The sequence below is a fragment of the Canis lupus genome, chromosome 17 (assembly GCF_048164855.1).
Source record: "Canis lupus baileyi chromosome 17, mCanLup2.hap1, whole genome shotgun sequence".
In the NCBI taxonomy this organism is placed as follows: Eukaryota; Metazoa; Chordata; class Mammalia; order Carnivora; family Canidae; genus Canis; species Canis lupus.
In genome coordinates, this window is record NC_132854.1 from 33,459,179 (window position 1) to 33,486,635 (window position 27,457).

At 36.7% G+C, this 27,457-nt stretch overlaps 1 protein-coding gene across 13 annotated transcripts in view; it reads left to right on the top strand.

Annotated features, from left to right (window-relative positions):
* Positions 1-27,457, top strand: part of KLF12 (KLF transcription factor 12) — a 590,400-nt gene that overhangs the window by 295,450 nt on the left and 267,493 nt on the right. The gene's annotated exons all lie outside the window — the stretch shown is intronic.

A 27,457-nucleotide genomic window follows, 5' to 3' on the forward strand; every position in this document is an offset into this window, starting at 1 on the left:
CATAACTCATAACCGTTGCATAGCTGCACAACACCTGCTGTTTCATATTTTCCTTCCACACTGCTCATGCTATTGTCAAGTAAATGTGCATCGAGTTGTGTCTTTTTTTGCCAGCCTACCTTCACAGTTGCTTACAAATGACTTTCCAGCTTATACTTTGATTTAACATTGCCTTCTCTCATCATTGCTAACATTGCTCCTTTCTAGTATTTGTACCTAGAAGATTTTTCAGACCTCTAGAGGGAGTATTGATTCACACGCGATACTAGAGAGACTTGTGGGTGTATGGTAATGTTCTTTTTCTTGACCCCAGTATTGCCTAAGTGGGGGAATTTACTTTGTGAGAATTAATTGTACTGTGTATTTTTATGTGATCAGTGAGGTGCTTTTAAACTGGCTCTGGGTGGTGGGGTCAGGAGGCCCAATCTGTAGCGTTTGTCAGTTCCCATGGTGTAAATACTCTCATTATGGCTGGTTTCAGTGATTTAAAAACTAGCTTGCAGGGATCCTTAAAATTTAACAGTTGGCATTCATGAGCCAAGGAATGAGCTAGAACCAGCACACCGCTGATAATTTCATTCATAAAGTAAAGTTCATGATATTATGGACTCCCTAAAGCTAAGGTAGTAAATTTAAATTTTCCTGGCTTGTCCCTATGTAAATATGGAAACCTTCACTCATTACCATCCAAAGTATATTTATCCCTTATGTATGATGTTGGTAAAGTATTACTTTATGTTTTCATTCAATTGTTATTAAATTTTTATGTTTGAATGGATCTGTATTAACTTTGTGAATTTATTCATTTTGACAATGTCCTTGTTCTGTAACTAATTTTATGACAACTGAAGATGATGGCAAAGAGAATCATTGTGTTACTACTTACCCTGAGGATAAGTTCTGAAAATATTATCTTGATTGATTATAATATATGTGATTCATTCTAAATGATTGTGCCTCCTAGCTTATAAAAGTCTTTTTCAAAAGTCTATATAGAGGAAGGAGCAGTATTTCACTTAATGTATGTTTGTCCTGATGAATTATTTTTTTTCTTATAGCTCTTTTTCATATTTTTGATCTCTAATTCCACTTATAGATGCCTTAGAACAGAGAATACATTGGTGCTTCTTTTTAAGCCTGCTTGAATCAGATACTGTTAATTTTAACAATGTCTGATTCAGGAAGAAAATTGCAGAGTTTGAAAATTTATCTTTTCTGTATTTTAAGTGTATTGACAAGGTCACTATTAAGATGAAGTTTTAGGGCAGCCCGGGAGGCTCAGCGGTTTAGCGCCGCCTTCAGTCCAGGGCGTGATCCTGGAGACCCGGGATCGAGTCCCATGTCGGGCTCCCTGCATGGAGCCTGCTTCTCCCTCTCTTGTGTCTCTGCCTCTCTCTCTCTATGTGTCTCTATGAATAAATAAAATCTTAAAAAAAAATGAAGTTTTAAAGTGTCAGCAGTGGACGTAACATTGCCACTGTCTACATAATTGAAAAGAGATTTGAATACTGCTCTTAAGACTGTTCAGTACATTTCCAGTATGCCAATGGTGATCAAATCTTGCCAAGAGCCACAGAATATCATGCTGTGCCTTTCTGCTTAGGGTCTAATATTTAAATGGCCTGAATAGCATTTGCAGAATTCCTTTTCTGGCCACACCAAGAGTCTCACTTCCGGGAGCAGTCTTCATCTTCTCTTTCCTTAGAAAATAGCTATATTTGCATTAAGTTCTTTCCTTTACTCAGTTTTTAAGTTCTTTTATTCAATTTCATTGCATTTGAATTTGCCCCCTACCATCTGCCATTAGAAAACATCAAATAAATTCAGAAAAGATTCCATTCCTGTTATTTCCTGTTCACAGTATTATCGTAAAATATGGTATATATGCTTATGAATGTATTTACCAGTTGCTCTCCTCGTGAATGAGGCGGCTTGTTCGTGGACCTGGCTGCACAAACCTGGCTTTGCTCCATTTGTTTTCCAGCCGCTCCAGGGTGTGTTTACCAAGTGCTTCTCAGCTGCTGGTTTAGAGCAGGTGTCCAAAATATACGCTTGCATATACATTAGCCCAGCTTATCAGAGTTAACATGAAAACTTGCTCTCTGACTACCTCTGATGAACAGCTGCTTAAACCATCCAGTATTAGCAGTGAATGACTTTCATTTCTTTATGGAAACTGTGAGGACAATAGCAAACTTTTATGAGAAAGTTTTAATTTCTTACCAAAAAAAGAGTTTGTAGCATAGTGATGGGCATTTATAGTGTGGGTGCTTTAAAGTTCTTTTCCATGAGTTTCCAAGGCTCGCTTTTCACACAGGATAGAAAGAATCCACAGCAACCTAGCCTTTTTTTCCATTTTGAACTAAGTAGGCATAGTTGCTCAGAAAACCCCAGGTATATAAATAAATATATTATCAGGTATAGGCTACTATAGTTTCTGTAGAGTAGCTGCTTGGATAATAAACATGGAATAGAACAAAGACAGAAAAACAAGTCTTGGCTCTGTAATAATCTGTATGATCATGAACCAGTGACATCTTTTCTGAATTTTAATTTTCTCAACTGCATGGTGGAATTAATAACACCTGTCCTACTATTTCAAGAGTTGCTATGGGGGGAAAGAAAGTATGATGAATTTGTGAAAACAATTTAAAGCATAGAGCTCTAAATGTGAGTGTGTTATTGATACTATTTTATAGCATAAGAGAGAGATTCATGGCTTTGTTGTATGACTTCACATCATAAAGTCAAACATTTTCAGAATTCGAAGTGCCCTCAATGGTCACTAACTCTAACACATGGTTGGTGTGTGGCAACCTTCTAGAAGAATTGCCTGGTGACTTTGGCCTTATGTTGAGTACTCTTTGGAATTTCCTACTGTAGGTGGCAGTTCAGGCATATATAATTATAATATATGTCATCCTCTTATTGGGCCACGTCAGTAGATTTGATAACAATCGAAACTAGTAGGTATGTCACATATTTATTAAAATATTCTGAATTAGGTCACTCTTCCATCAAGTCATTTCACCTTTGGGTTTCTAATTTCTCTTATCTGGGAAATGAGAACAAAATAATATATAGGGATCTGAGAAATATTATGCAATTATTAAAGTAGAATAATGGCTTTATTATTTGAAAAGATGATGCATTGCTCATTTTTAAAACATTAAAGCATGCACCGTCACCACCTTGCCTCACACCTTTTAACATTTGGTGAACATTGTTTACAACGTCTCTGTGTGCATATATACAAGTAAATAGGGATGGTTTTATAAAACATCATATTTGTACTTTGTATTTATTTTTTAAAAAATTGTATTTATTTGAGAGAGAGAGCATGAGTGGGAGGAGGAGCAGAGGGAGAAGCAGACTTCCTACAGAGCAGGGGCCCCAAGCGAGGGGCTCAGTCCAGGGACCCCAGGATCAGGACCTGAGCCAAAGGCAGATGCTTAACTGACTGAGCCACCCAGGCACCCCTATACTTTGTATTTCTAATAAAGAGTTATTTTTTTCAGTTTGCTTCCAATATAATGGAAGAAATAGGACGTGAATTTAAACTGAAGGAATTTATTAATTTCAAATTAATGTGTCTTCACCAGTGTGATGCTATTACTTGACAAATAGAACCTTAAATATAGAGAACAAACTGCTACTTGCCAGAGAGGTGTCAGGGGATGGGTGAAATAGATGAATACAAACATTCAGTGATAAAATAGGTAAGTCCTGGAGATAAAGAGTACAGCATAGGGAATATAGTCAATAATATTCTAATACCATTGTATAGTGACAAATGGTGACTATGCTTATCTTGGTGAGCAATGAATAATGTATAGAATTGTCTAATCACTATGTTGTAAGCCTAAAACTAATACAACCTTGTATGTCAGCAGTACTTCAATTAAAAACAGGTTAACCCGCTGAGTTCTGGTAATTTTTTTTTTAAATGACTGAATTTTAAGCAACATCTTTTGACTTTTTACTACGAAAGATGTCAAAATTGATATTTCTTTTTAAATCCCTTTTCCCTCCTCTTGTTTTTATCATCCTTTTAAGGTTAAGATTGCCACTGATTTCTTTATTATTTGTGATAATGAACCATATTTATCAAAGCTGTTTAGTCTAAATTCTTATTTTTCTAAGAAATATGGAAACATTGCTTTACTGCTATATGGCATTTGGTGCCACTGTGAAGACTGAAGCAAACTGATCTACTTTCTTGTTTTGCTTTTTGTTCAGATATCTGTGGACCATTTTTAATTTACTAGAAAGTTCAGTAACTTCATTGATTATGTCTTGATTTTAATGATTCTATATCAGTTTTTCCTGGTTCCTACCATTAAACTCTGGCATTTATGTCTTCAGACTTTTAAATCATATGCAAAGTATATTTTTTGTTCTGTTCTCTTCTTTAATAACCCTGAAAATACATCTCATGTTTCTCCTTTGTTTTTCACATTCGTGGTCTTCATCTTTAACTTTTTGATTTCACTTACTGTGTTTTCCCATTAGGTTTTTTTTTTTCTTAGTATGTTTTCAATCAAATTCTGCATAATTTTTAGTTTCCCAAGTGGCTCTTAAAACCGTATTTCTATAGTGTTTCAGAGCTCTGTCAGGTTGTTTTCATGTTTCAGTTATCTTGTATTTTATCATTTGAACCCTTGTACTTCTTCCCTGAATTTTTTTTTTTTTTTTGAAGAGAGGCTTTTTGTTTGTAATTTTTCTTTTCTTTCTTTCTCCCCCCCTCCCCAGTTTATGAAGTGTTACTTGTCCAAATTCTTCATGTGTTTCCTTGGGTAATTCTTCCTGTTATGTTTATTCCTCATGGGCCTATTACTTATATTTCTCTTGATATTTGCTGCTTTCCTACATAGTTCTCTTGTGGCCTGTGGTTATTCCCCATCTCCGAATGGGGCCAGTATTTGCCAGTATTGCAGGGAGTGTTGTGGGTGGAGGCACACATAATTTGGTCCTGAGCTGGAGGAGTCCAAATCTTTGACTTGAGTGAGTTATTTCAAATACTTTCTAAATAAAGCTGTCATTTCCAGAGTCTTCCTCATTTCCATTATATAGTAAAGGACTCTTGGGATAAAGGCTTCTGACTCCCTTCCCATTTCAGGTAGACCTCCCCTTGACAACTGAGCTGGATTCTAAAAAATGCTATGTCTTTATGTTTGCTCTTTTAGTACCACTGTCTCTACTTTTCACTGGATAGGCCTTTCATAACTGCGATTATTACTTTTAGGAAATTCTGTAGATACATGTCAGCTCCCGGCAGCCTCCCAGATTTTACAGCCTTTGACAGGTATATTTTATTTGGCAGTCTGGATTTCTGACTGTTTTTGCTTTCACAAAAGATGGAGGTTTCTTTTTTCTTTTTTCTAAATTTGCTCTAAACTTTTTCAGTGAGTTTTAAAGGAAAGGTATAAAAATTCCTGAACATTGCCATTTCAATAAATAATATTTTAGGAATAATTGAGGGACTTATTGAGAGTACAGAACCTGCTGTGGAGTTGAAGAGCTTGGCTCTATACTCAGGCTGCCTGGTTTCTAACTGTGGCTGTGCCAGGGCTTCACCTGGCCTCTGTATCTCATTTTCATATCTGCGATGTGAAAATGATGGTGATGATGCCTACTCCATAAAACTGTTGTGAAGGTTAAATGAGAAAAAAATGCTAAAGTATTTGCATATTGTCTGGCAGTCACCAAGTGCTCATTAAAATAACCATTTTTTATTTTTTTTTTAAAGCCATGTTAATTGAGTTTAGAATGTAGTCAGTTTGGCTTTAGGAAAATTTGCTACTCGGGTCAGTATTTGTGTATATTTGTTCTCTTTGACTGAAGATATGCTGGGATCTACCAACATACCTGGGGGTACTGGGTATCCTACTTAATATGTCAGCTTCTGGTTTTAGGGTTTGACCTAGGACTTTCAAATTACTTCCCTGTGTTGATAAGGAATAGCTACATCCCACTTTCTCTTGGAGGAAATAAAATCTTGAAGATACCGGATATGCTGTGGTAGGGTTCACACACAGAATGTTGACACCTTCTCTCATATTAATCAAGATCCTCCAGAGAAATAGAGCCAACAGAAGGCATATATATTCTGTATGATATATATGATTTATTAAAAGGAATTGGCTCATGTGATTATGGAGACTGAGAAGTCCCATGATCTGCCAACTACATGCTAGAGACCTAGGACATTTGGTGGTGCAATTTTGGTCCAAGTTCAAAGATCTGAGAACCACAGGAGTCAATGGTGTAAATCCAAGGACAAGAGAAGAGGATAAGTCCTCTTCACGAGGTCCAAGTTCAAGGACAGGAGAAGACTGTTGTCCCAGCTTAAGCTGAGCAAGGACTGGCTCCTCCCTTCCTTCACTTTTTGTTCTATTCAGGTACTTAGCAGATTGGATAATACCCACCTGCTCAGTCTGTTTACTGAATCTACCAATTCAAATGCTAATCTCATCTAGAAACACCCTTATAGACACATCTAGAAATAATGTTTAATGTGGGCACCCTGTGGCCCAGTCAGTTTGACACAAAATTAATCATCACACCTATCCTGCAGTGTGATTAATCCAGCAATCCTATATTTAGCATTTATTATTTGTTAGACACAGGGCTACAAAGACAAATTAAATTTAGACTCTGACCTCAAGTCTTCATCATCTCAGGGACAGGCAAAATAAGTTACTACAATTTGGTGTGATTGATACTATAATATATTTAATGAAACAGAGTTGGTATGGGCCACGATCGGCTTCACATATGAAGCCATCTTTGACCTAGGCTTTAAATGTTGATGTCCTGTTGAGTGGAAGAAATGGGAGCAACCAAGAAAAGTAACCATCTTCTGTTTAAAAAAATCTCAGTAAATATGCACTATATTTTCTTTTCTTTGAGCATTAAAGTGCTCTGCAAAATTTCCTGTTGGAGTTAATGGTAAATGTGATATTCAGTGATGTCATTAAATATTTCAGCCAGAATCTGTTGAGGCTCATTAATGTGTCCAAATGATTTTCTCTCTCCTTCCCTCCTCTCTCTCTTGCTCACACGCTTTCATGCTTTCTTTTCCTTGCTCACACATTTTCCTTCTCTGGACATTTGATTATAGTGGTTCTTCTGCTAAGCTTTATGTCATTTTATTCAGAGCACATTATCAAAGTCATTTATATAATATACTTTACCAGAAAATTTCAAGAGTGATCATAAAAATGATATGAGCATCTTTTAAACATGACCATTTTAGTTAAGCAATGTTGATTTAATGAGAACATTATAGTATTAAAGCAACATTGTAATTGATTATTAGAAGCATTTATGGAAGTAGAATATCTGTATGGTTAATTTTATATTATCAACATCTGTACATTAAAAAAAAAGTGACCTCCTTTCCCTCTCCCAAACTGATATTAGCTAAGAATTCATTTCTTATGGTCTTCAAAGGGACTTTGAATAAAATCATAAATAATTATTGACCCAACAGTGAGTGGAGTTCTTTATCTTACATGTAATGTAGTCCTTCAGTATACCTTACTGTCAAATGGAAGTAGGAATCACTAATATTTCAAGTGAAGAATCAGTTGATTATTAACATTAAACATGTTTTGTTTTTCAGAACTAGTTTTGGTACCAAATTCTGTATTAGTAATGGTTTGATCAGATAAATGGAAACATGAGAATCGTATAGAATATGGGTCTATTATCAGGATTTGACCTCATCCAGTTTGTAGGAGCTAGTTAAGCAAGTTCTGTATGGCCTTTGCTTCTGTGTATTTGGTGGTGGGCCTGAAGTCAGCAGGGCAGGGAGGAAGGATAAGTGGGACGTTTGGGAGAGCAAGGGGCACGCTGGCAACTGTGAGGATGAGCGGATCTCTACATGATTCTTTGCTGCCGACAAGCTTATGATCTTGGGGATGCTGAGGCCTGGTGGAGCAGCTGGCACCCTTCCCGGAGTTAAACACGTCATGGCCTGCGAATTGGATGAGCTGATGGAGATATCCTGTGGGATACAGTAGAGTGGGCAGACTTGTCCCTGTCTCAGCAGTGTGCACCAGCTCCCCAGTGACCATGGATGTCTTTCATGCCTGCATCTGGAGCTCTGCATTGGCTTTCTGAGTGTGAAACAGATGTGGCTGCTGCATCTCACCAGAATGTCCCTAATAACACAGGGGCTGAGGGATATCAACTCTAATATCTTGGCGAGATTTCCTGGAAGGAGGTCTGTGTTAAGCCGGTACAGGACTAGCAAATCCTATACAAGGGGACTTCTGGGGCAAAGATAAGGGATGAGGTGAGTGAAGGCAGAGAACTTGCCTCATACTGGATTCAGGGAGAAAAAAGAAAAGCTTTGGAAAACAACCTGGCTTACATTCCTAGAATTTCATCTATTACCCCAGAAAGGCATTGACTCTAAAGTGTGGTTTAAAGTAAATTCAGAAGTAGAATTCTAATCAGAGAATAAGAACAATTAGATGGCTGAAATAAAATCAGTTACTTGTGGAATAGACCACTTTGTATTTAAACATACACACATAGTGTGTGTGTGTTGGGGGGGGGGGGGATTGTTTCTAGTTTATGGGTAAATACTTGCTGGATTTTTCTGAGTTTTAATTTAAATTCTTAATTTAATCACCTAGTTACTTTTAAACTGAATTTCAGTTACAATTCGCATTCCTTAAAACACAGGATCCTGTGAATTAAGACACTTTACCTGGTTATTCCCTTAGTTATTCCATTCTTTCAGGGATGTTAACTTCTCCTGGGATTAATGTTACCAAACAAACTATGGATACAAAAGACAGAAAATGTTACCTGTAAAATGTATCATGTTGATGCTTAGAAATTCTTCTCTTCTCCATGATCTGCTGATTTTAATTTTTTTTTTTAATTTTTATTTATTTATGATAGTCACAGAGAGACAGAGAGAGAGGCAGAGACACAGGCAGAGGGAGAAGCAGGCTCCATGCACCGCGAGCCTGATGTGGGATTCGATCCCGGGTCTCCAGGATCACGCCCTGGGCCAAAGGCAGGCACCAAACCGCTGCGCCACCCAGGGATCCCGATCTGCTGATTTTAAAAAGGAGAAAATGGTGGAAAGAGGTGGGAGTGTGGCTGTTGGCCAGATTTGTTATTTCTGTCCATGATAACTTTGATCAGTCTCTGAAATATTCAAGACTTGTGTAAGTTTGCACAGCAGTTAGTAGTAAAGCTGCGTCCCTCTACTCTCTGTTTTTTAGCATTTATTTGTATGTCATTTCTAAAAGCGCCACTTAAAGTGGAAGAGAAATGATCGTGGGGATGGCTGGCCCTTGTGAAATGTGGGAGGGAGACTGATGACAGGTAGAGGATGGAAAGCAACATTTCTTTTTTCAAGCAATTAAATGATAGATTTATATTTCTGAGTTTTTCTGGCTCCACACCAGACCTTAAATGCATCTTAAATGCTCACTTGTCTAACTCGGTAATTACTACAGCCCCACCTTACCTCTTATCTCTCCCCATAGAGTTTGAAGAAAATTGAGATAGCAGACATTCAGAGGTGGAGCTGGTATGCGATCGGGCAGTTCTACAGTCCACTTCTGGCCAGCTTGGTGCAAATAATCAAGGAGAGGCAGAGAGTGAAAAGGCTATGAGATTTCTGTTTTGCAGCTCAGAGGGAGATAGACTCCCCTTTCTCCATTTGTAATCAATTCGACAAGAGCAGCTTACTTTTGTTCCACCAGAAACAAGGCAGGTTGTCATAATGCAAGAATTTAATTATAGTGGAAAAGTCTCTAATGCTTTACAAGTGAGAAATTGAATCTCAATCATACTTTGCCTTTAACCGTGAAACTGAGATACTGCTAAAGCCCTAGCAGTTGCTCTTTCCACATGGAAATATGTTGGCTGGGTGAGAGCATAGACCAGGTGGGACCAGTGGGCTAGCTTGTTGTCATTCTTTTTATGTCTGCTCAGTCTCGTTAAGTAGTCCAGGATGCATGGCTGTGCTTCAAGGAGATGATGCTATTGTTGGCATCAAGAGCAACTCCTTTCTAGATTTTCTCCTTAAATAATGTTGAAAGTTTCAAATGTATATCTTAGAAATGTGGAAATTTGGAGTTGGATAGTATTATAAGAATTATCTCATTCAACTGGATAATGCACAGGAGGAAAAAGATCAATAAAAATGAAGTTACTTGCTTAAGGTTACATAGCCCATTATAGACCGGGAAGTTTGGAAGAAAGAAAGGCATAAAGGGAACATGGTTACTTGCAGCTCACACATTTTAAAATCCAGTTTAAGCAAGTAGGTTTAGCTTTTGCCCGTTTCTGAATTTAAAGCAAATGTACCTGGTAGATATCTTTGTGAATAAGTGGATGGGTGGAGTGTAAGTGAGAACAAAAGAAAGAGAATGAGAGAAGGAAAATGAGGATGGATTTCTCTGTTACTTTTTTCCTTCTTTGAAGAAATAAAGTGTGATCATGTGTAATGGAAGAGAAAGAGGTGATCCTGAAAAATTGACAAATGGTCACACAAAACCTGAAACAAAACCTGAAATTAAACCTTTCTTTCTTTAATTAAGGTTGACTTTTCTAGTAAGTGCTAGTTGAGGAAAAGGTCTAGTTTTCAGAGTGAAAAATGGTAAAAGAAGGATTTTCCTAATCATGCTGATGTTATGTTAAAAATGCCCCGAATTTACTGCTTAGGCTATGGTTAAATATAACAATAAATATGACAGAAGTACTTCTCTGTATTAAGTATATTTATGATTATTAATCTATTTGTGATAGCTCAATAATTTTATATGGAGATGTCCAGCAACATAGATTTTTTTTTGGATAAGGTGCTTTTTTTCTTTTAGTTTGTTGAATGTTCTGAGGACTTCCCTTCTACCCTCTATTTCTTATGCTTTGGATAAGTTTCAGTCCTGGTGTTAAAATAATTGCTTGTGTTGTGTGATGAAAATATTGTCTCAGTAAAGCAAATTCTAGCCAACTGTGTCAATTTTTTTTTAAATTTTAAAATTTTGAAAATTTTTATTTAAAGAATTTCTTTTCTAGTTGAAAAAGTAAGGTAAAAGCTTTTATGAAGTTACTAAATATTTGATAGCTATGAAAGAATATATTTAATATATTGTTTAAGACATATAACAAAAAAGAAACCCAGTTTGAAAAATAGAAGGTTTCCAGTATTTTTAAAGACTCTTTTTAGTCTTAGATATGAACATGATCCTGAATTTTATATTATAATTACCTTTTTATTACTTATAAGTACATATTCATGAGCTATATCTTGTTAACTTTTGTTTGTTTTGGGACATCATAAAAGTAGTACCATACTATTTATGTTCCTTTGTGATTTGCTTATGTTATGCAGAGTTTTTGGTTTTGATATTCACACATACTGGTGAGATTACTGATTTCCACAGCTGAATAGAATTTTATTATAGGACGAAACCATAGAGGGACTGCTGGAATGATGGCAGCTTCAGTACCTTGTTGGAGATGGGACAGACGGGCTGTCTTCTCTGGCTTGCACCATGCCCTCAAGGCATTACTTGCAAGAAAGCCCCAGTGGATGCCGCCAAGGATCCCAGCTTGCCGGCAAAAGACATCAGTCTCTTTCCTTAGTCAAGCAGACCTTCCAAACCTGGCCTGTAAGAATATGAAAGGCAGAAGTCTGGAAGTTATCTTCATCCCTGGCTCTATTTCTCATATGAATGATATAAAAGCATTGGCAGAGTTTGGAAGAGTTTTGCACATCTGTAGGTCATGCCTATGAAGAGGGCTTTATGTGTATTTTGCATCCACATCATATACTTGGAAGGCAGCTGTAAAAGATGCAGCAAGTAGAGATGTTGAGTTGCCCACCCAGGGAAGGCAAGGGAGAGGTGGCTGGTGCCTTTCTTCTGTCTTCTTCTGGTCTGTGTGCTCTGTCTCCTGGATTGAAGAGAAATAATAACTGTGATTGAAACTTTGGCAGTGGCCTTGTACATGGTTTCCCCAGGGTCCCAAATCATTTCACTTTATACTTAAAAATAGTCTAAATTTCGTCTTCCTCCATGACTTACAAATCCCTAAGAAAATGTGTACATGCTATATAGTACATATATTCTTACATATCCACTAAAAACACTAAGGTTTATTAGCTGTCACCAGATTTTAATTGTTAGAAAAGCACGAAAGCTTGAAATTCGAGTAAAGTAATTCATTTTACTTAAAAAAAAAAAAAAAAGGCTGTATCATAATTTATCCCTTCTCTAGCAGTAGAAATTCCTATTCCTTCCAGCTTTTGGCTGTTTAATTTTTTAAACTTTAAAAAATTTAAGTATAGTTGACACTCAATGTTACATTAGGTTCAGGTGTGCAGCATAGGATTCAACATCTCTATATGTAATTATTATGCTCACAAGTGTAGGTACCATCTGTCCCCCTACATCACTATTATAATATCATTGACTTTATTCCTTATACTGTGCCTTTTATTCCCATGGCTTATTCATTCTATAACTGGAAGCCAGTATCTTCCTCCTGCCTTCACTTATTTTGCCCATCCCATCACCCACTGCCTGTGGCAACCCATCAATTTGTTCTCTATATATGGAGGTCTGATTCTGCTTTTTCTTAGCTTCTTTTTCTCTTTTTGCTCCCTCCCACCCACCCATATGAGTGAAATCATATGATATTCGTCTCTCTCAGTCTGACTTATTTCACTTAGTATAATACCCTCTAGGTCCATCCATGTTACCTCAAAATGACAGGATTTCATCTTTTTGTATGGCAGCATAATATTCCACTGTATCTGTATACAACAGTTTCTCTGTTCATCTATCAATGGACACTTAGGTTGCTTGCATGTCTTGGCTATTGTAAATAATGCTGCAATAAACGTAGGCATGCGTATATCTTTTTGAATCAGTGCTTTCATTTTCACTTGGGTAAGTACTCGGTAGTGAAATTATTAGCTCATATAGTAATTCTATTTTTAATTTTTTGAGGAACCTCTGTTCTGTTTTCCACAGTGGCTGTACCAAATCACATTCCCACTGACGGGTGCAGGAAGTTCCCTTTACTCAAATTTATTGGTGTAAAGATCCTGTTAGTTTTCTAGGGCTACCATAAAGTACCACAAACTGGGTGGCTTAAACAGAAATTTATATTCTTACTTCTCTGGGGGGCTTGAAGTTCCCATAGAAGGTGTCGATGGATTTGATTTCTCCTGAGACCTTCTTCCTCAGCTCAGAGATGGCCTTCTTCTCCATGGCCCTTCCTAGGGCCTCTCCTCTGTATACCTCTGGGTCCTAATGTCACTTAAGGACATCAGTCATATTGCCTTAGGGCTCACCCATTTTACCTCATTTTATATTAATTACCTCTTTAAAGGTTCTGTCTCCAAATGTGGTCACAGTCTGAGGTACTGAGACTTCATAAGAACTTTAGAGGGAGACAGCTGAACCCATAGCAAGGATGTTCACAGTTGTCCATTAATTATATTTTTAATCTTGTTTCAAAAAAAAAAATCCTGTTGTTTCTGTACTTTTATCTCCCTTTTCATTTTTTTTATTTCACAATGATTATTTTTACTTTCTTCATTTCTTTTTTTATTTCCTTTGATAAGTCTTATCAGGAATTTGTCAGCTTTATAGTCTCTGCAAAGAGCTCCTTTTTATTTTTTTCCTTTTTTGTTTTTGGTCTATATATTTTGTTAATTTTTTATTTGTCTTTGTTCTTCTTAAAATTTCTTTGTGTTCTCATATTCTTGTACAGATTTACTTGCTGAGCTGGTTAATTTCCAACATTTGTATACTCAAAACATTTCAGGTATATAATTTCTTTATATCATTTAGTCTTCTATATTTTCTATATTCCTTTATAATTTCTTATAGAATCATGAATTATTTAAAAGTTTTAATTTTCAAATGTGCTTTTAGTTATTTTTTTAGTTATCTAGTGTTGATTTCATTGTGTTGTATTTATAGAGTGTCTGCTGGATAATAATTCTACATGGTCTTGCTATATATATGGCCTGCTTCAAGGAAAGTTTTTGTAAATGCTTTGTATGTTTGAAAAGAATGTATGTTTTCTTACTGTTGTGTAAATAATTTTTATTTGCTCAACAGATAAAGCTTTTTAATTATTTTGCTCAAAATCTCTGACCTTACTGATTTTTGCTTGACTATCTATGCTGGTAGAGTTGGTTGAAATCTCTAATTACAGTCATGGCTCTGTCAGTTTCTTGTTATTCCTGTAAATTTTGGCTTTATGTATTTTGAACTATGCTAAGTAGATGAATACTCATTAGAATTGTTAATATTCCGAGAAAATTGACCCTGTGTCTCATTACTTGATCTTTCTTTTCTTTCATAATGCATTTTGCCTGAATGCCTCTTTTGTCCAAATTTAATATACATACTCTAACCACTTAGTTACTTTCAGCATTGTGAGGACATTATTCCATTTCACTTTAAATGAAGGCAGATTCATTGAAGATTGTAAGCAGGAGGTCCACACGGTCAAGAGTTGTGAAACAATAACATAAGCTTCTGTATGAAAAATAGATTTTAAGGTTGCAAAAAACTGGAGTCAAGGCAGGCTGTTGTAGGGCAATGTGAGATGGTGGAGGCTTGGCTTCAGGTAGTCACACCTGAGATGGGGATACAGCAAAGGTACATGTTTTGGAGAAGAACTGAGGGATATTGGTAAATGGTTGTGAAAGGTGATAGAATGTGTGAAGCCTCGTTTTCTACCTTGAGCCACTTGTTCCTTGAAATGATGATTTATTAAGCTTGAAATGATAGGCGTGCTCCTAAGTTCATTTTCGTACATGTTCCATTTATTTTTCAAAAACTATATTGATTAGCCTCTGAAAAATTTTCATACTTGCTGCTTTAGAGAGGATGAAAAGTGTGCTGTGAAGAGCTTTGCTGTCAAGTCCTATTTGTTAATATTCATTAATTTTTAAACTCTTTTTGGGGGCAGCCAGGGTGGCTTAGTGGGTTAGCTCAGTGGGTTAGCACCGCCTTCAGCCCAGGGTGTGATCCTGGAGACCAGGGATTGAGTCCCACGCCAGGCTCTCTGCATGGAGCCTACTTCTCCCTCTGCCTGTGTCTCTGCCTCTCTCTCTCTCTCTCTCTCTCTCTCTCTCTTCTGTGTCTCTCATGAATAAAATCTTAAAAAATTTTTTTTAAACTTTTTTAAATGATTCACTATGTGCCATGCACAGTGCTAGTTTTTTTCTGGGCTTCCAACAGTGAATATGGTGAGAGTAGTAAGTGACTACATTGAGTTTAGTAGTAAATGCAGACCAGCACAAAGACATTTAACAATACAGAATGGGAAGAACTTTGGTAAAAGAAGTATATGGTTCTGTGACAGCACAGGGCAGGGGTACCCAACCTAGATTTGTGCTGGTAAGTATTGTGAAGACTTCCCAGTGAAAATGAAACATATGGTTAAACTATGATAAAGAGACCTAAAGATGAATAGGGACAAAGCAGGGAAGGGGTAGGAATGGTGGGGGAAGAACATTGGCACAGTTGACGATCTGTTAATAAAAATCGATAGGATTTGAGAGTGGAGTGTTAAGAGGAATACTTGTTGAGGAAAAAAGGAGCCAAACTATACAAAGTCTTATAGTTTAAGAAGCTTGGTATTATTGTGAAAATGGGGAGGAGCTTTTGAAGAGATTTAAGGAAGAAATTGACATGATCACATGTGTGTTAAAAGGATTGGAATGAGGGATCTCCTGAATGTGTGTTAAAAGGATTGGAATGAGGGATGCCCGGGTGGCTCGTGGCATCCTGAGATTGAGTCCCACATTGGGCTCCCTGCATGGAGCCTGCTTCTCCCTCTGCCTTTGTCTCTGCCTCTCTCTCTCTCTGTCTCTCATGAATAAATAAATCAAATCTTTAAAAAATATATGTAAAAGGATTGGAATGGGAAATAAGGGAAGACCACCAGATATGGGGCTGATGCTTTCTTGACCAGGGGCTAGGCATGGCTATGGGGTTGGAGAAAATTGGATGGACCTGAAGGATATTTAGGAGATAAAGTCATGATGGTTTATTCAGTATATTTGGTGTTGAAGAAAAGAAGACAGCCAGAAATGATACAAAGGTACAGCGTGGGCCACTGGGGAGGATGGTGGTACTGGGAAGACCAAGTAAATACCTTGAGATTTTTTAAATCCATGAGATTGAAATTTCCTAGGAGATATCCAGAGGGATTTTCTAGGAGGTATATTTGACCTATTGCTCAGGAGAGAGTCCAGGGTAGAAACTTAAGAAGTCAGGGTTGTATTGATGGACTTGAAGCTGTGAGAATAAATGAGATCCCTCAAGTTATGTTTATGTAAAGAGAAAAATGTGAGAGGGGCAAGCATGGGAAACAAGTACAAAGAGCTATAATGCAAGAATATGATGAAATGCAGTGAGGAGACATAAACTGGGAATTTGAAGAAGAATATAGACTTTGGTAAGAGAACAGGAAAGTCCTCTTCAAGTGAGATGATTATTGAAGAATTTTGGTTAATCTTGAACATGTGTGAAAGAGAATGATCCAGGCAAGTGGAATAATACATAGATGGAGAAAATAAGAGCATAATTTTAGAGACCAGTGAGTAATTTAGTTTGGGGCAGGACAGAAAGATCATCTGGGGCCATTTTACAAAATACCTAATGCATTGTAATATTAGAATGCAGTTCAGGATATTTGAATTAATGCTATTAGCATACCTTATAAAATGTCTGCCTTTTATATATTAATCATAAGGCCACAGTTAATAGTTTGTAGACGTTTTTATATATTTTATTAATGATAAGACCACAGTTAATAGTTTGTAGATGTTTGTCGTAGCTGCTTAATGTATTTTCCCTTGATGTTATTTTTTTTAAAATTTTTTATTTTATTTTATTTATTTATGATAGGCACACAGTGAGAGAGAGAGAGAGGCAGAGACATAGGCAGAGGGAGAAGCAGGCTCCATGCACCTGGAGCCCGACGTGGGATTCGATCCCGGGTCTCCAGGATCGCGCCCTGGGCCAAAGGCAGGCACTAAACCACTGCGCCACCCAGGGATCCCTCCCTTGATGTTATTAATTGAATACTCTTTTGAGATCCTTTTTGAAATCTGCTTTTTTTAAAAGAAATATTCAGATTGTATTTAAGGAAATTTATTTTTAAAAAATATTTAATTTATTTATTTGAGAGAGACAGCATCAGAGAGCACAAGTGGGGATATGAGGGAGAAACAGGCTCTCTGCTCGGCACATGGGACTCCTGACCCAAGCCGAAGTCAGTCACCTAACTGACTGGGCCACCCAGGTGCCCTAAGAAAATTTATTAACACTGAAGTCACTTACCTGATTTCACTCTCCTTTTGTTAAAGTATTTATATATTCACTGATTATCAAATTCCAGTGTTTAGTGGAAAAAGAGATGGTTGAAATAATGAAATTTTTATTTTTTAATTTTTTACACCTTACAATTTTTATTTAATATTTTATTTTTATAGTGTTATATTAGTTTCTGTGTACAATATAATGATTCAAAACTTCCATACATCACCTGGTGCTTATCACTACAAGTACACTTCTCATCCCCATCACCTATTTCACCTGTCCTCCCACCACCTCTCATCTGGTAACCATAAGTTTGTTCTCTGTAGTTAAGAGGCTGTTTCTTGATTTCTCTGTCTCTCTTTCCTTTCCCTCATTTGTTTTGTTTCTTAAATTCCATTTACGAGGGATGTGTGGGTGGCTCAGCAGTGAAATGTGTCTGCCTTTGGCTCAGGGCGTGATCCTGGGGTCCTGGGATCGAGTCCCCCGTAGGGCTCGCTGCATGGAGCCTGCTTCTCCCTCTGCCTGTGTCACCTCTATTTCTATGTCTCTCGTGAATAAATAAATAAAATCTTTTAAAAAAATTCCACTTACGAGTGAATGGTATTTGCCTTTCTCTGACTTATTTCACTTAGCATGTACTCTCTAGTTCTATTCATGTTCTTGCAAATGGCAAGGTATCGTTCTTTTTTATGGCTGAGTAATAGTCCATTGTATATATGTGCCACATCTTTATCCATTCAGTAATCAATGGACATTTGGGCTGCTATTGTAAATTTACAATATCTTGGCTATTGTAAATAATGATGTACTAAACATAGGGGTGCATGTATCCCTTTGTATCCATGTTTTTATATTCTTTGGTTAATATCTAGTGGTGTGATTATTGGATCATTGGAGATTCTATTTTTAACTTTTTGAGGAACCTCCATACTGTTTTCCATAGTGGCTGTACCAGTTTGCAGTCCCACCAACAGTGCACAAGTGTTCCTTTTTCTACCACATCCTCCCCAACACCTGTTGTTTCTTGTGTTGTTGATTTTAGCCATTCTAACGGGTGTGAGGTGGTATCTCATTATAGTTTTGATTTGCATTTCCCTGATGGTAAGTGATGATGAACATCTTTTCATGTGTCTGTTGGCCATCTGGATGTCGTCTTTGGAGAAATGTCTGCTCGTGTCTTACACCCATTTTTAAATTGGATTATTTGTGTTTTTGGGGGGGTGTCAAGTTTTATATATTCTTTATATAGTGTGGATCATGCCCTGAGCCGAATGGATAACCCTATGTCATCTCAAATACTTTTTCCTATTCCATAGGTTGCCTTTTAGTTTTGTTGAATGTTTCCTTTGCTATGCAGAAGCTTTTTATTTTGATGAAGTCCCAATAGTTTATTTTTGCTTTTATTTTCCTTGCCTCAGGAGACATATCTAGAAAAAAGTTGCTATGGTCAATGTCAAAGAGGTTACTGCCTGTGTTCTCCTCTAGGATTTTTTTGGTTTCAGAGCTCACAGTTAGGTCTTTAATCCATTTTGAATTTATTTTCAAGTACAGTATAAGAAAGTGGTCCAGTTTCTTTCGTTTGCATGTTGCTGTCCAATTAAATGAAAAGAAAATTTAAATATATTTATACTTGCCAGATTTTAAATATTAACCAAAAATAGAGGTTCTCTAGATACATATTTATTAGTATAAAGGGACTTCTAGAGTTATAAGGTTACTTTTGTATTGTACACTATATGGTTGGTTGGAATTTTAGATTTATAGATGAAAATACTTGTTTCACTAATGGAAGAATTTTTTATGAGTATACAGTGAAGACAATTTAGTTCTTTCAAGATTTTCTTTTACTGAATGACTGAATAATTAGCAAATTCATTGTTTGTGTGGAACTCTCTGCCTGGTCCTTTGGAAAAGTAGGAAACCTGAACTGTGTTCTTAAAGTTTATCAAGTAGTTAAGCAGCAAATGATTTAAATCGATTTGATGTTCATCCTGATTCTTTTCCATGGCTTTTCATTGAGATATTTCTTATAATTTATCTCCTGGTCACTTAGATTTCATTGTCAAGTAATTTTAAGAAAATATCATATGTCCTTTTCTCCTTAAGATATTTTAATCAGCTACTTTTATACTCTAAGGTCAGATTGATTTAATAAAATAATTGGATCAAACTTTTCCTCAGAAGTTTGTAGTAGTTTAGTACCAAAGTAGTCTTTTAGTCACAGCTGCTTTTTTTTTTTTTTAATTAAAGATTTCATTTATTTATTCATGAGAGACACAGAGAGAGAGGCAGAGACACAGGCAGAGGGAGAGGCAGGCTCCCTGCCGGGAGCCCGATGTGGGACTCAATCTCAGGACCCCAGGATCATGCCCTGGGCCGAAGGTAGGTGCTCAACCGCTGAGCCACCCAGGCGTCCCAGTCATAGCTTCTATATTAATGATGCATTTCGCTAGATTCCATTGTAAATTTATTTTGTGAAGGACTCATGGATGCTGTATCCCTGACTTCTTGCGTTTTTAAATATCTGTTTCTTTTCTCTTCAGAGGATATTTTGCTTTGTTTTGTTATTCTTGAGTCCCACTTAGAAATCTGTAGATTACTTCTTTGTCATCTGGCATTGAGAATTCCTCATAGAACAGGGAGGCTAGTCTGATTTCCCACATGTAAGTGAACTGCTCGTTTCTGCCTGAACACCTGCAAATTTTTTTTATCTTGAAGTTCAGTGGCTTGATATAACTTCTTTTGGATCATTCTGTATCATTCTTTTTTTCCTGGAACACTGTTATTTCAATCTGTTCTTCCTTCATGTTAGGGAAAATTCTTACTATTATTACTTGAAATATTTTTCTAGCCAATTTTTGGGTTCTGTTTTACAGGATCAGCATTTTTCAGTGTGTTCTTCATGCCTCTTGTCCCCATTAAAAAATGTATTTCTCTTCCTTCTCGCATTAATGAAACCTTTTTTTCTGTATCAGTCATTAATTTTTTAGCCATATCTCCTCATTTTTAGCTGTGTTTCCTCTTTCCATTGCTGTTTCTCTCTTATTTATTAGTACTAAATTCAGGATTTTTTGGTCTTCAGTACATTTTGATTGCAACACTTTACAATTTTTTTTTTTTCTGTTCTGTCATTTAATCTTTGAGCCTCTGTTCACTAGTACTTTCTGAAGTTCTCCCATCATGTGAAGCATTTTGTTTCTTGGTTTTGTGTTCTTTAGGAAGGAGAGCGCTTTTTCCTCCTTGGCACATTTGTTTCCTTCCTTTCTTCTCTTTTCATCTTTTCCTTCTTTATTTTCATCCTGTGATATGTTTCTACATTTTACTTCATCTTGTCCTGTGAGTAGGTATTCTCATTGCTGGGATACAGTGTCATTTAATTTTTCTTCCTGTATTTCTTATTATAGTGGAGAACTATTATTTTCACCTGCTTTTTACATTTTGAGAATTGGTTATTGTCTGTTCCATTTTGCTGTAATTCAGGGTAAGGTGTGGGGTGGGCTTATTCTGGGGAAGTGGAGGATGGAAAGGGCTTGGCTGGATTATGTGCAGCCTGTGTCAAAATGGTTTCCCCCTTTTTGGCTATACATGGACAATGATGCCCTTTCAAAGGAGCACTCAGGTAGAAAACCTCCTTACAAAGGCATGCAAACTATTTCTGTACCTTTCAGCTAAGTGGCATGAAGCCACTCCTCAGGGAGCTTCCTGATATTTTGTTTCAGATTGTGGCTTCCTTTTTTACACATATGAGCCCTGTTGCCTAGATTTTAATATATTAAAGAACTGAAATTTTCTCCACAGGGTAATTATTTCAGATATTTAAGATTACTTTGGGGCCTGTAGGAGCACCTTCAGTTTTAAATAACAAGGCTGTTTTACATATTTTCCGGAGCAAACCATATTCAGAAATAATAAATGGGCTTCACATCACTCCTTTTTGCATGTTGCCATTGTACCGTTTCCTGTTGCCAACATAGAAACAACTTAATATAAAGTACATGTCATTTTAAATGATCTCTCATTAGGCATCCAGGACTTATGTCATTCTTGATGTCTTAATTTAAAATGATGTAGCTTTTATAAAATTGGTACTTTACCTGCATGAAATCATTATGCCTATTGCCATGTAGAAACATACCCTTTACTTCACTGTATTTGTCTCACAGAAGGGGAATGATTCTTTTTTGGTCCTGTTATAAATCCACTTCTCACATGGGCAAAACACACACAATGGTCAGTGTACTCCTGGTGATTCATTAAGTCTTCAGGGTGCAGAAGGGCAGGGGTGGGTCACACTAGGGCAGGATTTTAGCCAGAGTCTGTCACCTTGTATCGATCTACCAGTTACTGGTTTCATTTATGTTTGCGGTTGCTCCATTGTGGCTATGATTACTGTGAATTCCATCTGAGACGTACAAGATGATAAAAGTCAACTGAAATTTATAAAGTTTACAAAAGCCTTCAAATCAACATCAATATCCAGTTTATTACATTATGTTTAAATGCTCTCAGTGTTATGTTTCCTTCTATCCTTAAGATGACCCTTAAGGAAATTGTCAGTAATATGTGTCAAAGATTATCTGTGACTGAGAAACTACCATTTGTTCTAAATGATTATTATTTATCACTGGCGTTGATAATTTTATCGATTGGATTAATTACAGGCAGTCAGACTTTGAAGACCATTTTAAAGACTTCCCATGATTCTTTAATGGAACGTTCACAATGAAAATGTGTCAGGGTAAGGGGGAAGTTTCATTTATTGTCAGCATTTCTTTGTCCTGATAAATCAAAACTCACAATGTTTGAACAGTCTTAAACTTCTCATGCAGTAATTGTTATATTAACAGGTTGCTGTGATTTTATATACTCACGCATATTAAGTTTTCTTCCCTTCTTTCTCTCAAAGTTTCCAGCATTTTAAGGTTTTCTTTGCCACTCTAACTTAGTATTTATTTTCCTGGGAGTCTTTTGTACCATTCTCTTGGATTTAATAAATGCTTATTGATTGCATAACACCAGCGATGAGATTGTTTAGCCAGTGTAGTTGTGCAACCAGTTAATTTGTGAGTGGAAAACAAGCTAGCAAACAAACTTTTAAAGCCCTTATCAATTCAGGTCAAAAGCAATGTCTTTTAGCTCTTTTTATTCATAGTTCATATTACCATCATGAATGTAGTATTTTCATTAGCATCAGTAATTATACACAAGATCTACTGGAAAATTGGTGGTAATAAAACCTGTCTAGCCACAGTTAATTAAGGAGTTTTCTTATTTTGAGCCTCAGGAGAAATCTTCACCATGCATTTCTTAAAATGTGGCCTTATATCGTCATGGAGGTGGAACTAAACTGGGAAAGGGTGATGTAGCCCAGATAAATTATATATGTATTACATCGTTGCCTAAGAACAGGGGTCAATAGTTCTCCTGTCTGTTAGAGTATATAATTGTGCCTGCATTAGATGCTGGCAGCTTATCAGAGGCTCTGTCTGGCGTTTTGTCTCAGAGTTTATTTTGTTAAGGAAGTTCATGTATTTGGATTGCTTTCTGTCTCTCCCCAAATTATTAAGCGCGGTATTAAACACTTAAACGTGTTTGCGATTGATTTCTTTTTAAAAGATTCTGGCAGGTGGAGGGTTTAATTTATAATGCTTAACTTTTCAACTCCTTGCTTGACTGAGTCTTTTTTTTTTTTTTTTTGGCATCTGTTTTCATTGATATATTACAAATTTTTAAAAACAACCCAGTTTTTAATCTCTTGCCAAGTTCTGATATCTTTCTCATTTTGTGGTATTTATGTTTATAAATTTTTACCATTTACAATCAGTATAAATTTAACTTTGAAAACCCCTAACAGCTCTTTTGTTTTCCAAGGGTGCTCTCCCAGTTGATAGTAACATTTTCTTTTTTTTTTTTTTTGCAGCTTATGTAATTTTGTTTAAAAAACATTCCCTGCCCTTCTGCTACTTCCAGACCTTGATTTAACCCACTGAAAATGGGTACTTTTGACAGCATCTGTACTGGGAAATGCTTTCCAAATAAAACATTTGTTAGGACACACAAACGATTTATTTGGGTACATCTAAGAGCCTAAATATTTGATTCTGCTGCCAGTATGTGCTTTATTGGCTAATGTTTCTACAGTGTTTCCACATTTTTATAGGCTAACAGCCAAATTGTCCAGCAGTCTGGTCCCTCTCGGGGAGTGGAAGTGAGTGTGTATATGGGGAACTGGTGGCACTACCATGTATGCTCCTGTGTGCATAACCAGTTGGCACGTTAGAACTCGCAGAAGTAGACCCCTTCAACCTGGAAGCATAGATACTAATGAGCTTCCTTAGTTTGTCAAAAGTGGCTTGAGGAAGCCCACTCAGACGTGCTGTGACATTGATCCAAGGAAATCAGAACTGTAAAGGCAGCTTCTTTGGTGATGTTGGATATAAGGTAATCAAGAAATTTAGTACAGCTGAGATCTAAAATGTCATCATTGTACAAAGATACATTAGGGTGAAAAAAATACTGTGTAGTGTTTATGGTTTATAAAATGTATTATCATGTGTCTTCTTATTGAACAATAAAAAAATGACTTGTGAGGTAGATATTACCTACTTTATAGGTAAGAAATCACATGAGCTGGAGATATTGAGGCTGTGGGTTTAAATTTTCATTATTCTATTTTCTGTGTTCTCTTGCTGTCCTACATGGGAAATAAGGCCTGGCCAATCGGAGATCCACTGACCTAATGTAATAAAATTGCGTCAGACGTCTATCAAATTAGTGACCTAGGAACTCTCCGTGTAGTACCAGCATCAGAAGGTTGGTCAGCAGCAAGGATTTGTGGATCCTAACTAAAGTAAAGTTCTCATTAGATGAAATGTGAAACTCTTAAGTCAGTCTCTATATTGATGAGAACAAAGTGTGGATAAGTGAAGATGCACATTTGTATGTATCTAACAGGTAGACATAACTCATGTTTTCTCTCTGGGTATATGTGGCATTGTGAGGAAGAAGATTTGATGGTAGCCCTTTGAGGAAGATTTTGAGAATGGTGTTACGTTAATTAACTAAGACCAATTGCAAAGGCTTCTGTTCCACATATGCATGGAGTGCTTTTTATAGATGTGCCTGGTGCCCAGCAATATGCAAGGGCCTGGGGGATGCAGAAGAAGTACCTCATACATAGGGCACAGCTCTGAGGAGGAATTATAATCTAGTAAACACAGTAGAGAAAATGAGTCTTTCAGTTTGGCAAATGCTAGGGACTGATTGTCTCTCCCCAGGATTCATGTGTGGAAATCCTTTTTTTTTTTTTTTTTTTTAAAGATTTTATTTATTCATGAGAGACAGAGAGGCAGAGACATAGGCAGAAGGAGAGGCAGGCTTCTCGCTGGGAGCCTGACGTGGGACTCCATCCGGGGACCCTGGGATCACGACCTGAGCCAAAGGCAGATGTTCAACCACTGAGCCACCCAGGCACCCCATGTATGGAAATCCCAAACCCTGGTGTGACAGTATTTACAGGCGGGGTCTTCAGGAGGTAATTGGATCATGAGGCTGGAACCCTGATGGTGGGATGTGATGACACAGCAAGAAGATGGTCAGCTGCAAGTAGAGAATAATGGCTTCATTGAGAACTAAATAGGTTCTTAAACCTTGGGCTGGGACCTCTTAGCCTGCCAAACTTCGAGAAACAGATTTTTCCTTTCGCAGAAGTTGTCTAGGATATGCTTTAGAATCTCTGAGAAGATAACGCTTGTATTCTGATCCTTCATCAGTTTGGATCCATATTTCTTGGCCACAACTAACCTTCCCCAACTCCTGCCCTACCACACACACACACACACATACACGTTCACTCACACACAGTGGGAGTCCTAACTCAGCAGCAATCCAGGATTGCCCTTGGATCAATATCCTTGGATCAATATCCTCCTGCTCCAATATGGTAGAAAAAATTCAGAACAGTTGCCATAAGCCATAGGAAGCCTTTTAAAAATTATAAATATATTACATATTTATATTATAATTCTAAATATTAATGTGTGTATATTAATCATATTTTATAGTCCTATATAAAATGTATGAGAGATAATACATATTTTAATGTTTTATATATTATTTCTTTATTATATATAACATAAATATATATAATAGGGAAGATACATATATAATAGGAAAAAAAATCAACCTTATATGTCTTATAGAAGTTTTATAATGCCAATGTTTACATACATTGGAAGGGAAGTTGCTGGCAACTGGGAAGTAGAGTATTTAATAGTCATTAAGAGATGATGGTCTGAATTAAGGTTCCAGCAGTTTAGATAGCATGAGTGGTATGGAGAGAGATTTCAGAGGTGGTGGCATCAGAACAACTTTGTCATTGATCATGGAGTGAAGAGAATCAAAGGATGCTCCTAGATTTCTCATTTGGTACATGTTGATATCATTAACATAAGTAGAGAATAATGGAGAAGAAAAAAAAAGTAGGGTTTTGAAAGTATGAAATGAGAAGAGAAGTGAATTAGTGAGGACCTTTATAAGCTTTCTGGGACACTTTCTAACTTATAGAGAATCCACATAGAGGTTATGATAGGGAATAAGGACCTAGGACTCGAGAGAGAGAGATAGGAGCTAGAGATGGATTATTTGTAGAGGGAGGGAATTACATCAATGACTGTGACTTGGATTTCTCTGGGAAGAATGTGCACAAGGGGGAAGAGTAGCTTTTTCAGGCTCCTGGTGGTAATTCTGAATGTGAAATGGATGGAAATCATGCATTATGGCCTCCAGAAAAAATACAAGAAGAATAAATCCCCTTCCCTTAGAGTTTACAGAGATAGTCTTTTATGTTTGTACTTTGTTTTATGTTTTATTAAGTATTTTCACAAAATAATTTTTAGAAAACTTCTGATTCTGTCATCTAAACAAATATTTAATAAGGCAAAGAAAGTGTCAAGATTAGAGTACTCGTTTGCAGTCTGTTTACTGACAGGCATAAATGATGACCTACACAGATTCTGTTCTTGGGGGGCCTGAAGTAGAATCATATCAAGTAATTATTTGCCTGCTTGAGAATATTTGGTAAAGTAGAGGCATACAGAAGTGTAGTAACATATCACCAATAGTCTTAGTTATCCAGAGACTGTAGCAGTCTGAGACTCTACCAACTATTTGGAATGCACAGGTAAGACCTCTGAGAAGACAGGTGGATGATGCAAGATATGTTTGCCTCACATACATGGAAGTATGTCGCATGCTCAAGTTTCTGTTTTACTTTCCATACAAGATTAGCTTCAAAAATTATACAACAGAGGAGAAGAAGCAAATTTGTGATACGCATTTTAACAAAGGACATTAAGGAGTATCTGGTTGGATTTCCTTATCATAGTTAGGTCCAAAGATTCCCAGTGACATGTTCAAGGTCATTTAGCTAGAATAATAACGTAAATCAACTTGACTCTTGGTCCACTGTTCTTTCTATTCCACCACAGGGCAGAAGGAGCAGCTATAAAAAGAACATGATGGTATTGAGAAGTAAAAGGCTGACAGACTATAAAATGCAGATACAAGAGCACAAGAAGCACAACAATTTCAGGTTATGCAGTATAGACACACTCCAGTGGGCCTTGCAGTTATCTCTGTGTGCAGCATTGCATAGTCTTTGAGGTCCATAATTATTGGCCTGAGTCATCAAGGAAATGTTAACTTATGTCCCTTCCTATGTATAACGTATAAGGAATATTTCCATCCTAAGGGGTTAGTACTTTTAAATTTGAAGTTAAAAGAGATAAACCCTTATTTAAAAAAAAAGATAAACCTTTAGGCATACAGAAGACTAAACTCTACAAAATAAAAATAAAAATAAAAAAACAAAAACAAAAACAAACTTAAACTAAACTCTCCAGAATGCAATATACCAAGAAGGCTGTTAGTGAGGTTTATTGATAAAGGGACAGAACTCTCTCGTGACATGCTTATTACTCTTTCATTCAAATGACCAGACTTAAATGTTTGATGCACAGAATAATAGGCATTAGAAGTTGCATGACCTTATTTAGAACTGAAGCCCTCATCATGCTTAGAGGAAGGAGTTGTCTCGGTCTGATATCATGCTTATAAAGTTGATGGCT